Below are 14,612 nucleotides of genomic sequence, written 5' to 3' on the forward strand. Positions count from 1 at the left end.
TCAGCTTGTTTAGCAATTATTATTTTATTACAACCACATTTCACTATCATTTATTGTCTTTGAAAAAATGAATTCTGACAAAAAATGAGAGAGGAAGGGACTTGACAAAAAATACCTATCCTATCTACAAATATAAGTAACTAGCAATGAGGAGAGCAAAAGACCTGGAAGAACTCCAAGATGAGTTAGAAATTCTGTCAGCCTTGGTGTCCTTTTTGGGTTCCAGTAAATACAAAAAGGATAGAAACAGTATTGACTGAGTGAAAACATTATCAACATTTTCATAATTTTTTGCCAGCTGTTAACACTGATTCCAGATAACTATAGTGTGTAAGAAAGAGGTAACAGTTTCTATAGTCAATGATTTTCACTGTGAATTTGAACATCAAGACCCTACTGCTTCCCTGAAGTCATAGATTTTGTCCATAAGTAGTGGATTGAGTGGATTAGCTGAAGGAGAAATGGAATCCACGATGATTCCTACTGGAACCTTTTGCCCATCCTGAGCCTCTTTGCAAGACGTGTCTATTTGCCTTTCATCAATTCTACTCTCTAACACTGGGAGACTGAACACTGTCTCCTACTGAGAAAGAATCTGAGACTTCTCTGACCTGGCATTTTTTATAGTGCAATTACCCTCCTGGTGTCTTTGTCAGCCTTCTTCCTCCCATCCTAGAATTAAATTTATATAATAAGAACTACTAAAATGTACAGGAGCAACATAAATAGTATAAGCTTTCAGCTAATGCAATTTTTCTGTGCTTTTTCTATTTTACTTTGTTGATGCAGAAATCTTTGAAATAATTCATAAGTCATCTGATGGCCTTAACGTCAGGGCACCAGGAAAAGTCCAGAGTCAGCTGATTTACGTAAGGCTCTGGAAAAAAAAATACCTTGGGGGTTAATTCTGCTCAAAATGAGATTAGATTTAAATATTTTCTTCTCTTATTCACTTTTAAAATATGCAAAGAAAAAAATTACTGTAATGGCCATTTATTGTTCTATCATTCCCGAGTTTGCTATTTTCAAAGCACAAATCCACAGTATTTAAACAGCTTAAAGTGCTTTCATAAACTGCCACCAATGCTGAAATCAAAGCTCTGATACAACTACAAAATGTCTTACCTTAAGTTTTTTAATCAATAAGGTTTTTGTTGTTGTTGTTACTTTAAAAAAAAAAAGACACAACTTAGGAGAATTTAGAAAACCTGTGTCTTCCAATAATAATTAGAGCATCTTTGTAGGCTTGTATAGCTGTTGCTAAAGACTATTATACACATGGCAAGATCTTTCATTTAAATTTTTCCATCACTTATCTTCTCCATTGGTGCTGCTGGTAGAGTCTTATTTTTAAAGCTATATGCATGTAACTCTCAGAGTTGCAGATAAATGCCTTTAGAACAAAAGATGATGCAGTGCATGGGGTCTTGGTTGCACGACAGGCTGAGAAGTCATTGAGAAAGACATACTTAAGGGAACGATGTTTCCAAAAGCAAGTTGGTGGTTTCCCCAAAGTGTTGGAGACTTGAGATAGGTTTTAGTTTGGTCAGCTATTGTGATTCAGTTCTTCAGCATTCCAAGGGCATTTTGGGATAGTCTTATTAGATTTTATTTATGGGTGAAGAACTCATGTCTGCTCGTTACCCAATTATCAGTGACTGAAACAAGCTTGACTAATTAGTGTAATACTCCATTTTATACAGATAATTTCAAAAATAAAACCAAAATTGTAGGAGTTGGTACCAGAAGGAAGAGATAATGTGTGGGCTTGTTCCACACAGAAAAGCCTTATAACCTCAGCAATAGATTATAAGATGGAAAAAAATGGAAATCATCCTCTGAAAGGCTCCTTTAATTGATCAAGTGATTGGTTTCTACAAATAGAAGTTCCACTATAATGTGTGGCATGTGTGAGGAAGAAGATCATCCCAATTCAAAAGAGGAAAGATTCTAAGAGTTAGATTCTGAATGGCTGTGTTTTTATGGCATTCGTTATGTGGCTTTTTTTATACTCTCTTTTGAGTTATTAAATTACTATGAGTTTCCTTAGTTCTCCTTCATGGCAATCACGAAAAAGAATATATGAATTTAATTACCAAGAGATTTAAGGTTTATTTTATATCACAATATATATACTGATATCTGATTTGGAAAGTTGGGCCTGTCCCTTTACTCTGCCCTTGGGGATAAACCATGCAGGGAAATCACATGGTGTCATCTAGGGGTTGACAGATATCAGAACCTAATATGTCAGCACTGAAGGGTCTCTAAGATATTTTTTTTCACCTTCACCTTAGAAAAGGAACAAATGAATAGTCTTGACCACCCCAATAAATGGTGATTTCTTTTTTTTACCTACATGATATTATCTAATATACAGCTCACACAGCACATTTAACCTGCTAGATGTTCTTTATCTGCATTCCTCATTTTCCCAGCTACAAAATAAATACCCCTAGGGCCAGAACTGTATCTTACCCAACTCCATCCAGTGTTGGATTTTTAATAGCCTAAATCTTCATTCTCACAGCTTATATAAGTCAGCCAAGTTACATCTCTGAATTTGATTTCTGCCTAGGTAAAAAGTCAGCTCACTGCATAGCTGTAGGGATTAAATAAGACCATGCAAAAGGAAAAAAACACTTTACAAATTAATGTACATATGATAGTTGTTAATATTACTGAGTGTTGATGGATAGTTCATTAACTGAAGTGCTGTAAGAAGATAAACAGTCTCCAAGGAGGTGTTTGTGACACAGGGAGCAAAGCTTTGGGCATGAGATTGGCAATTTGACATGTAGTGTCTGCACTAAATGTTGCCTCCTTGCCCTTTGATTTGACCAGTATTTCAACTCTAAATTGTGATGGAGCTCTGTGTTGGCAGCAAAACCTACTCCTGCTGCTACAGCTGGAATGGAAAGAAGTCAATTTCCACTGCATTCATTATTGGCATAAAAGAGCTCACTCTGATTCTTTCTTACTCATTTTGCCAAAATGACGCCAGAACTCAGGGTGAACAACCAAATCATTAAAGGTATTTCATGATTTCCAGAGACTCATTTGGCCCAGTTGGTTCTCTACTTGTAGATTTATTCTGTTTCTACTGGTTAAATCACATTATTGGCCAAAGTAGCCTGGGATATGCCCAATTGTCCTGTTTTTCCATGAAGTCTCCCTGGGCTGGTCCATCCTCCCCACAGAGCTTCTCAGAGTCTAAAAGAGGCCAGAGCACCTCTACTTTTTGCATATATGATGATATAATACTAATGTATAATAATTTTAAAAATGAAGAGATTTAAAACAGGATTACAAACATGTTGTAGTATATTTTAAAAATTTATATTTACTAAATTAATCTTTTATCACAAAAGACTATGATGCTATATAATTGTTATTGATTAGATAAGTATGACATTCATTTTTTAACCATTGTTGGTAATTTAAGAAAGATCTTGTTACATTTTCTAGCCCATCACATGGGTGAACAAGTCAGCTGTGAGTTTATCTCATTAGTTAAAAAAGAGCACAAGAAAAAGATATTGCCTTTGAATATTGTCTTCCACATTCAAGTGTTCAAGAAATCCAGCCTAAGGGAAAATCTATTAATCCCTGAGGATGGAGAGAGAAAAGGCAAAGAGATATTTGACCTTCATGATGTTACTGAACTGCTGAATTATCCCACTCCACCAGATATTTTCTGTTGTTACATAACCCCATCCATTCCAATTTTTCTGAGCTGTTTTCTATATAGCTGGAGGAAAAGCACCTGGAAACAGCATTTCCCAGACTTCCTTGCCAGCTGGTTTTTGGTAGCTTCTGTCAAAGGTAAGGCATTTGCAAAGACTAGATGGAGGGAAGAAAGAAGACAGAAGTCATTCTTTCTGTTTCTGGTTTTAGCATTAGAGCAGAGGGAGACTACAGGCAACTATTGTTTTCTATAACAACAGCAGGCATATGAAGGTGGCTGGGGATTCCAGAAACACCCAAGGGGACCACAAGCTTTTGGCTTCTGACTTGGCAGTAGCAACAATGGTCCAACAGCAGGAGCGGTGCTCCAGCAGGCTCATTTGCAAGAACACCCAAGAGGTCACCCTTTTGCTTCTCTAGTCCTTCCAATACCTTGGTGACCAATTGCTTGCATTAGAGTCTCTCTGCTTGAAAAATCTACAATGATTTATATTATCCTGTCTCGATGCTGACCGATACACCATATAAAGAATTGCTTTCCCTCCAGACTTCTTGTTAAAAGAAATAGTGAATTTTTCTTAGTTAGAACTGCTTAATTGAAGGTAAAAACATCCTAAGTGAAACTCTGTTTGGGATACATAATGGGCAGGGGAAAGGGAATTTGTCGAGCTACTACTCTATGCCAAGCTTTGTAGAAAATATTTGGTATACATTATCATATGTTTTTTAGTAGAATAATTTTATTTACCTTGCCATGTATGTATTTCTCCTGTTGTAATCTTTTTGAGGACATGGATTCTGTATTTATCCACTTTTGTCATTCACCATTCCTTGAACAGTGACTTGCCCAGGGTAGGTTCAATTTATTTTTGGATATTTTGAAACCAAACCAAAGACATGATGCACAATTTTTGTTCTCCTTTATTTTGAAGGACTTGATGTTTCTTTTCACATTTTCCAGCTTCACCAGTAGTCAAAGCAAGTTAGCAGCTACAACTCTGCCTAAGCCCATGTGAAATAAATGTCTGTGAAGCCTTTTATCTGTAGGTTATTTATTTTAACATAAGCAATATCTATTTTTGAGGCAAAACCTAAAAATCTACTTATCAAATTCTGAATTACTGAACCAGGCTTAGCAGAACTGATGGCTGTTTAAACAACGTAGCTTTCCTTTTAATGGATCCTCATTAAGCACTCTCTATCCTTTCCAAGTGTTCCAAATGAATGAAGTAAAGCCTATGAGCAACTAGTATATTGGCCGATTTCCCTTTGGACAGTTTCTCTTTCCCCACCCTCTCCACACTTGCCAAATCCCACTAGGCAGCCTGCTGTGGCAGAAACCTGGTTACCAGGGAGGTGTAGATGATGGGTTTTCAACAGTTATAAGTCAGCAGAGGAGAAATGTGAATGCTTCAGAAAATCAGCCATCTGGACTTGGAATGAGAATGTAGGGAAGATTCAGAAGGGAAATCAAGAAAGGAGAGAAGAAAGGCACTGCAGGGGCTCTGGGGAGGAGGGCACAGGCTCAGGGACAGGGGGTTCTAATGTGATTTCCCTCGCTTGGCTTCCAGATCAAGGTGGGGGCAGGCACTGCTGAGCAGTGAGGTTGGTGGTGGGTCAGAGCTGGCAGATCTAGCTTTCCTCGCTAAGCTGCTTAAGGAGGATGTCAGTGAGGATTCGGAGGCTGGGAGGGAGCCTGAGCATAGAGGGACTGGAGTTTAAAATTGGCTTCCTTTGCTACCTGAGAACTGGAGAGAGTCAAATAAAAGACTAAATGTAATGTTTATATTTTCAACTTAGTTGAAATGAATGTTGTCCTAGAAAATGTGGGAGATGCAGAAAATCAGAAAGAAGTCTCACCAGCCAATCCTCTGTTATCCCACCTCCGAAACATGACCACTGCCAACATGAAGGTATACATCTTTCTACTGCTCTCCTCTGCCAGGGTCTGCATTTGGTAATGATGCTATTTGTACAACTTTGCAATTCTATTGTTTTCACTTAATGTTATTTGTAATCATTTTCCCTATTTTTTTCATATCACAATTTTTATTATTATAAATATGCATATTATTACATCAAATGTCTGCAACTCCTGATCCATCGATTTATCTATAGTTATATATTTATGCTATTTCCAGTGTTTTTCTTTTAATTTTTTTAACGCTTACTTATTTTTGAGAATGGTGGGGGGTGGGGCGTGGAGGGGCAGAGAGGGAAACACAGAATCCAAAGCAGGCTCCAGACTCTGAGTTGTCAGCACAGAGCCCGACACGGGGTTGGAACCCACCAACCACAGATCATGACCCGAGTTGAAGTAGGACCCTTAACTGACTGAGCCACCCAGGTGCCCCACCATTTTTTTTTCTAAATATAAATAGTGCTGTCATGAGTATCTAAATGTAAAGTTTATTTGGTGTTTCAGATTATTTCCTTAGGATAGAGTCATACATGTAGGTTGAGAGTAAATAGGCAAACATATTTTTAAGTCTATTGACATACTGAATGAATATTTAATTCTATAAATACTTCTACATGACTTTATAGATGAAATGCTTTTCATCATTCATTATCATTTCAAGCATTTATTGCCCCTCTTCTTCCTAGTATGGTATAGAATATCATAAAAGTTCTAGGTCTCTTTGCCTCCAGAAAAAAAAAAAATGAAATAAGGATATAGATTATAGTCTGTATCACTTGAGTATGCACCTAACATCACCAGGTTTTTATAGTGAATAATAGCATTTCTGCCCCCCACCCCAATAGTCATATTAGTCAATAAAACTCTAGTTCATTATTGTGGGGCCAAACAGTTGATGTTGAATCTGCCACAAAAAAAAAAAAAAACACAAAAAACACATGTAAGAGAACTCTAGTAAGACCAACGTTATACCCACAAGTGACTGTCACCAGGTGAACAGTAGGGCCCTGCAGATACATGAATAACAGAAGTAGAATTAACAGATGCTATGAACTAAACGTTTGTGCCTCCTCCTCCAATTCTTATGTGATATCCAAGCCCCAATGTAATGAATGGTATTGGAGGTGGTAGGTAATTAGGTTTAGATGAGGTTGTGAGGATGGAACACCAATGATGGGATTAGTGCCCTTATAAGAAGAGAAGTCCTTGGGGCACCTGGGTGGCTCAGTCAGTTAAGCATCCAACTTCAGGTCATGATCTCACAGTTGGTGGGTTTGAGTCCTGCGTTGGGCTCTGTGCTGACAGTGAGGAGTCTGGAGTGTCCCTCTCTCTCTCTCTCTGCACCTTCCTCTCTCTCTCTCTCTCTCTCTCTCTCTCTCTGTCTCTCTCAAAAATAAACATTAAAAAAACTTAATTTAAAAAAAGAAGAGGAGTCCAGAGCCCTTGCTCTCTCTGCCATGTAATGACATAGCAAAAAGTAATACATCTGCAAATCCCACTAGCTACCAAATCTGCTGGCACCTTAACCCTATATGCCAGCCTCCAGAACTGTGAGAAATGTTTATTGTTTAAATGCCCCAGTCAATGGTATTTTTGTCATAGCAGCCCAAACCGACTAAAACAACAGATCATATTGATCCAGTTATAACTTCTCAAACTTTCTTAATTGCCCAAAGATTTTATTTGCTTCCAATTATAACCCCAATTTCACAAATCAAATCACAATAAGAAACATTTTCAAAAGAAATACAGACTTCTTGTTCCTCTCACTAACTCTCAATTACCTCATATTACTTCCCATAATAAGCAGTTTAAGAATATCCATCAAAGTCAATATCATGTAAAGATTTTTCTTATATATTATGAGAGAGTAATTAAACATGAAAATTTTCTCTTTTCTCTCTCTCTCATTCTAGGTGTCTTACTACTTTTAAGAGTGTCATAGGGCTGGGAAATTTTCAGAGTAACAAACCTTAATCACTTGTTTTACATATAGGGGGATTGTGGCATGGCTAAAGGAAGGAATTTAATGAATTCAAAGTTGGAAATGAAAAATCCACCTCTGATTCCACTGCCCACTCTTATTCTTACATTGTTTCTCTATCTTTCAAGAGATGTATTACTTATCTTGATTCTTACTCCATTCTTTTATTGAATGCTTATAAAAAAGAAAATCACCATATATGTATATATTTTTTAAGTAAGGAAGTCACTACTTCCAAAAATACTACCCTTAATAATTCATGTTCCCCACAAAGCTACATGTGAAATGAAATGTTTCTAATTTATTATCGTAGATAATGTATAATACAGAGAAAGAAAATAATAGTCTTCAGCCTATCAATCTTAAGTTGAATGAAGCTCTAAATTGTTGGACTCAGGTCTCACTGAAACCAGGATTAGATATATATACAATACCAAAATTTCTTCATATAAAGTAAGGGTTTTAATCAATAAATGCATTAATGCTAAGAAATTGTCAACGACCACAAAATTGTACAATAGCCTAATCCTTTCTTTAGTAATAAAATAATTTCAATTATTGCATTGAATTTCTATGAAAAACTCCATGTGATGGGGAGGAGAATATCCTTGCAAAGTCTCTTATTAACCCAGTTTTAACAAGAAGTGCAAAATGGAAGGTAATCAGCCTTTGTGCACAGCATTATGATGATGGTAATCGAAACCATGCAATCACATAGATATTTTGCTCTTTATAACTAGCTCTGAATAATCAGTGATTTTCAATGACAGAAAAGTGGCTATTTCAAAATGCAAAACTACAAAAGTATTGTGATGTTTACATTTAACCCAGATATATTTTCTTTTGATGGTATTTATAAGGAACAAGATTTCAATGGGAGGGAAGAGAACAAAGGTTGTTTCTAATATTTCACATTACTTAAGTACTTGGTTCAGAATCCTAAAAATATATTACTACTTGCATGGTTTTGTTAAATTATTTTTAAAACATTACCTAAAGAATAAGATACCCCTCAAACATTGACTTGGCTCTTTTATATTCACCAATATGGACCAAAATATGTGTTATTATTATTATTTTTGGGCTTAAAATACATGGATTGCCAGACAGAGATTGGGAAAAGCACAAGATTTTCAGTCCCCTTTAGTATAAGGTAGCATGTGGTTTGGACTCATTTCACCATTTCAGGAGAACAATGTGCTCATGGTGTTCACATTCATCTACAACACAATTTACATCATCCTTACCTCCTTTATCAGGCATTCTTCACCAAAGGGACAGGTGCAACATAAGGGACATTCTTCATCAAAGGGGCAGGTGCAAAGGAGAGGGGAAACATAGCATGGATGGAGGTAAGAGTCAATTTCTTGAAGAAAAACTGATAGCATTCACCAAATTCTCAAAGTGATATAGAAACTTGAATTGTCCTATAGATCCCAGACCTTGCAAAGTTTTTCTTTTCTTTTCAGTTAGATTCCTTCTAGTTCTCTGAGTCCTACATTCAAGACCTGTAAAAGTTATATCTTCCTCCTGGACTATCCGAAAGTCCCTTGATGTAGCACTATAGCTAAGATTGGTCTTACTAAAGAAAATTGACTTTCTAAAGATTAAATAAATATTTAGTCTTTCTTAATGGGAAATTACCAAATGACCTCAGACTTTATATAATCCATTCCTAAAATTCCCACTGCCACTATCAGATTTTTAAATCACCTACAGCTCACAAAAATAGGGAAAAAGCATATTTAATTAAAGATTAACTGGTATGCTTTAGAGAGTGTCAAATGGAATATGGAGAAGGAAATGATTAAAACTTGGAAACTTTGAATGATCTCAATGGAAAGAACATCAATGAGAGAAGATTCTGGGAATATATAAAGGAAAATAATTGGAAAGAAGAGCAAGAAAAAATCTTGCATTATATATCTCTATATACCAGTGGGTGGGATTGAGTAACAAAGGACCTAGATATTATACAGCAGAAAGTTCTCTCTTTGAGAAATCTTAGCCCAGAAAGGAGATGCCCAGGTCCAAGAAGTCAAAAAAACGAAAAATCAAATGAAATGTTGAGGTCCAAATCAACAGTGAGGGAATGGATAGGATTACTACTCCTTATGGGGCCACAAGCAGGTATGAGATGTGGAATAAGAAACCTGGGGCCCCAAACATGAGAATGAAAACAAGTTCAATCTGAGATGTTAAAGAATCAGGCAGATCCTAAAAACATCAAGAAGTTTTGAGATTTTAAAATCTGCCTTATTTCATTTGACTCAGTGTTTCATAAATGTATCTAAAATAAGATTTAAATTCGTTTCTTAAGTAATGCCAGTTAATATTCACAAAACTAGTATTATGCAGACTATACTTTGGGGAATTATTTGCTTTTGACTTATGAACTAGCAGATGCAATTTAATGGTTAAGAAGGCAAAGCTCTGGAATCAGAATGCCTGAATTTGAGTCTGCTCTCAAGCTTAATTTTCATATAATCTTGGACTTCTAATTTAAACATTTTGCATCTCGGTTTTCTTATCTATAAAATGAGGCTTATAATAGCATTCTTCTTATAATGTTGTTATAAAGGTTAAATTGCATAAAGCCTGTAAAGCACCCAGCATGGTGCCGGGGCCATGGTACACTGTTAGTAAATGTTAGTTGTTGTCATCCTCATGCTCATCCTCATTACTATCCGTGAATTGGTCCAGCTTAAAAAAACGATTGGTCACAACAAGACAGAATTTTCTTATGGTGACAAACTCCTAATTTCAGTGACTTAATTATGTATCAAAAAGAGAAATGTGTTTATCCTAGTCACTCAGGGGCCCACACTAATGAAACTTCCATTTCATTGTATGTTTCCATGATTGTTGACCCAGGAAAAAAGGGCATGGAAAATCACACATGGTAATTAAAACCTCTAGCCCAAAGTGACATCAGTTCCTTCAGTTCACATTTTGTTGGCCAAAGCAAGTCACATTTTTATACTCAACTTCAATCCTTGCCAGGCATACTACCTCTTCATTGTTTTCTTAGTACATATTGGCAGCTAGTACCTATGTTGCTCTTCATTAGGCTGCCCAACATATTTATATCATGTATATATGTAAAGCATGTATTCTCGCCAACTTTTTTAAATGAGAAGTTTTAATGAATATTATCCTTTCTAACTCTCAAATTCTAAGACCATGTGATATATGAAAACTTTTTCAGTCCTAAAGTAATATGGATAAATCTTCCCATTGTGTATTTTAGGCCAAAATATACTCATTTTTTTATTTGCAAAGTGACTATTAGAATCAAATCCCATTCTTTAGTAATGGTGGATCAGGAAGAAGGGATATTGAAAAAACAAAGCTGGGGTAGAAAGCCAAGACATTTTAAAAACCAAATTATAAAATACTTTCTCATTTAGAACAAACAACAAAGTCAGAACAACGTAAATGATGCAAAGATCCCTTCAATTCCTTGACTCCACCAAATAGAGTTTCTACTGAAATAGGTATTTCAGAGTTGCCCACAATATATAGTAGTCTGTCTAGATGAGTAATTTATACTGGAATGCTTGCTAAAAATGCAGATTCCCACATCTCCATGTCAGATCTGCTGGATTGTTTTCTATGTTGTCATAGCAAAGTGTCTGGGACATAGTAGGTGCTCAATAAATAGCAGCTATTTTTGTTATCAGCAGGTAAAAATATTAAACATATTACACCTTTTTAAAAAGAAAATCCATGACAGATATTTAATGTGTTCAAGGGCAATATCAACATAGCTGTAGCAGAAAGTCAGGTGGGAAGCCTCTGACGAAGGTGATGGTGAGATTAGTGAAGACAAAGGAAGGATCTTGAGTGAACAAGAATGAAGAGTAAAGCGATGAGTCAGACATCTCCAAGTTCCTGAGCCTGGATGACTGATAAGCAGGAGGTAATTCAATGTTCAGAAGAATTAATGAAGGCAACAAATGTTACAAAAGGTTAAAAAGCTAGCAGAGCCATGTGGCAGACCCGAAGCATTTGGGCCAGCCTTAGGAAAGGGACATATGGGGCCAAGGTTTTGAAGAAAGAAATGATGGTAATTTGTGACAGACATGATATGGGATTGGAGGAGAGTAAGGGCAAACTTTTAAGGTAACCTTGTGATTTGAAGGCAGTGCACCAAGGATGAATGCTGTTTAATTTGCAGGAGAAAAAAAAATAGTAGGAGTTGGGTAAACTTGATTTTTCAACTGGTGGAAATGTTACTTCAAATCCATTTTAAATTCTGATGTCTCTGGCTTATTCTATTATAAGAGGAGTTTATACTATGATTTATTATTCAAAGCCACAGGTTTAATGTCACACACAGGTGATAATTTGAAGTCAGGACACCCCTGCTGCCTCAAAGTGCTTCTACATGTTCCATGACACTTCACTTTCATCCTCCTCTGCCTCTTCCAGCTTAATATACACTCCTACTCCATGATTCACTGGGGTTTTGCAACAAATCCTTCCCAACAAGCCCACAAATCCTTCCAGACTTAGTGCAAAGTCATGGAGCTGAAATAACCTCCCCAATTCTTGTTTTGAGTTTTGGGTTGTTCTTTCAGGTGTGCAGCAAGGAAGCATCCTGATCAACAGGATTAAAAATCTTAGAGAAACACACCTAGAAGCATAGTTGGCTCCTCCCCAGAACCCAGAGAGCTGTTCACTCCCACATGAATGACAACAACAGGTCTCTGAGAGGTCCTGGGGGCTGGCACACAGCAGAAAGCGCACAGCTTGATTTGCAGATGCCAATTTGAGCTTGCAGCCTGGTTTGTGTTTTGATATGAGGATCAGCAATTTGGATGAAAAAGTCATAAATGGGAGATGAATATGGAACACAAAACAGCCTGTTTGTAATAAACTGTCACCTATCTTTTGAGAGTCAAGTTTTTTAAGAGGTGAAATGTGGCTGAAGTTGCAAGTTAGAAATCTGCAACAGTTTGCATGTAAGGCATTGGACATAACTATTTGGGGGAAATATCCTAAGAATTGAGGGATTCTACACATGTCTTATTCTGACTGATTCTTTTCTTGAGGAAACTACCATCAAAATGAAAACCTTTGCTCTAGACAGGATTTGAGCTTGTGTCAAGCATCCAGGTGTATACTCAAGGAAAAAAAGGAATGGACAGCTGGAGCATCCTGTTTCAGAAATTCCCAGCAGTATAAATGAGGAAGTCAACCACACACCTCCTGCAAGGAGGTAAGCTTCCTCCCATCAGGTTCATTGTCCATACAGGCTAGAGAAATGTCTTTGATAAAATTCAAAGAGCCTTAAGGATTATAATAAAAAAAGAACACCAGTTTAAAATTTTTCATGAGTGTAAGATCTTCCATGGGAGAGTATTATGGAAACATAGTCTCAGCCCCTGAGATTTTGACATAGCTGCTTTGGGGTGGTCCTAGGAATCTGCATTTACCCAGGTGATGCTGAAAAAGTGAGCACACTTAGAGAAACCCTAAATTACAACATTATATAGAGAAAAGGGAGGAATTAATATACTTTCCTTCCTCCCACAGATAATTATTGGACCCTTGCTATGATCTAGGCACTTTGCTAAAGAATAGGGACACAATGGTATATTCCTTTCCTTGGTCTGATTGAATTACCACCAATGAGGTGGCTTAAAACAACAAAAGTTTATTCCCTCACAGTTCAGGAGGCCAGGAGGCCAAAATCTAGCTATCAGCAGGTTGGTTTCTTCTGGACACTCTGGGGGAGAAAATGTTCCATGCCTCTCTCCTTGCTTCTGGTGGTTTGCAGATGTTCCTTGGCTTGTGGATGCATCCCTCCAGTCTCAGCCTACATCTTCACATCTGCTTCATTTCTGTGTCTCTAGGTTTTTTTCTGTCTCTTATAAAGACACTAAACTTGGATTTAAGATCCACCCTAATCCAGTATGATTTCATCTCAATCCTTACCATACGACCCTATTTCACACAGAAGATCACATTCTGAGGTTCTGGGAGGAAATGAATTTAGGGAGAGCACTATTCAACCCACTACAAATAGTGAGCGAAAATAGAACTGGTTTCTCCCTTCATGGAGCTTATAGGCCATTTAGGAGAGAGGTGTTAAGCAAGTATTCACTCAAGGAAATCTAAAAGTTCAACTGTGAAAGTGCTATAAAGCAGGGGTACATGAGTCATGTATAATCCACCAATAAAGAGCTACTTTATTTGTACTATAAGAATTACAAGGTATGATCACTTCCCTCAAGAAACTGGTAATGTATTTGGGGTGATGTGACAGCTACACATTTATCAAATATAAAATAACAATATATTATACAATGAAGCACTAAACTATGTGGTGATGTTAATGTATTAAATGTTCAAAGAAGGACCAGGTACTGAAAGATTAGGAGAGAGTTTTGATTTGAGCAGGAGGGAGAGGATTCTGGTAGAGGTAGGGACTTCAATTACTCCCTGAAGTGATTTATCACCCAACCTCACGAGAAAGTCACAAAGACACAATAAATACATTCAGCCACACACAGTTATAGGTGCTGGAACAGTTGATCTAAAAGCCTAGGTGGCCACTTTTACTGTCACCAAATTTACATTTTTGTCAGTCGGTAATTTCCAAGGCTGCACTTGGTAATGTCCCACTATCTCACCAAATCAATTATATACTTGATCTATTTTTTTTTAATTTTTTTAATGTTTATTTTTGAGAGAGAGAGAGCTAGAGAGAGAGACATGAGTGCAAGCAGCAGAGGGGCAGAGAGAGGAGACACAGAATTAGGAGCAGGCTCCAGGCTCTGAGCTGTCAGCACAGTCTAATGCAGGGCTCGAACTATGAACCATGAAATCAAGACCTGAGCCAAAGTTGGACACTTAACTGACTGAGCCACCCAGGAGCCCCTATGCTTGATCTAATTTAAGTATAGCCATCTTCAGTCTCCGGGGAGGACTGAAATAGTGTTTTACACATAGTAGGACCTTAATAATAAATGTTTGCTGAATTACTTAAGTAAAACAAATATATTTAAGCAA

This window comes from Prionailurus bengalensis, chromosome D4 (genome assembly GCF_016509475.1).
Source record: "Prionailurus bengalensis isolate Pbe53 chromosome D4, Fcat_Pben_1.1_paternal_pri, whole genome shotgun sequence".
Classification (NCBI taxonomy): Eukaryota; Metazoa; Chordata; class Mammalia; order Carnivora; family Felidae; genus Prionailurus; species Prionailurus bengalensis.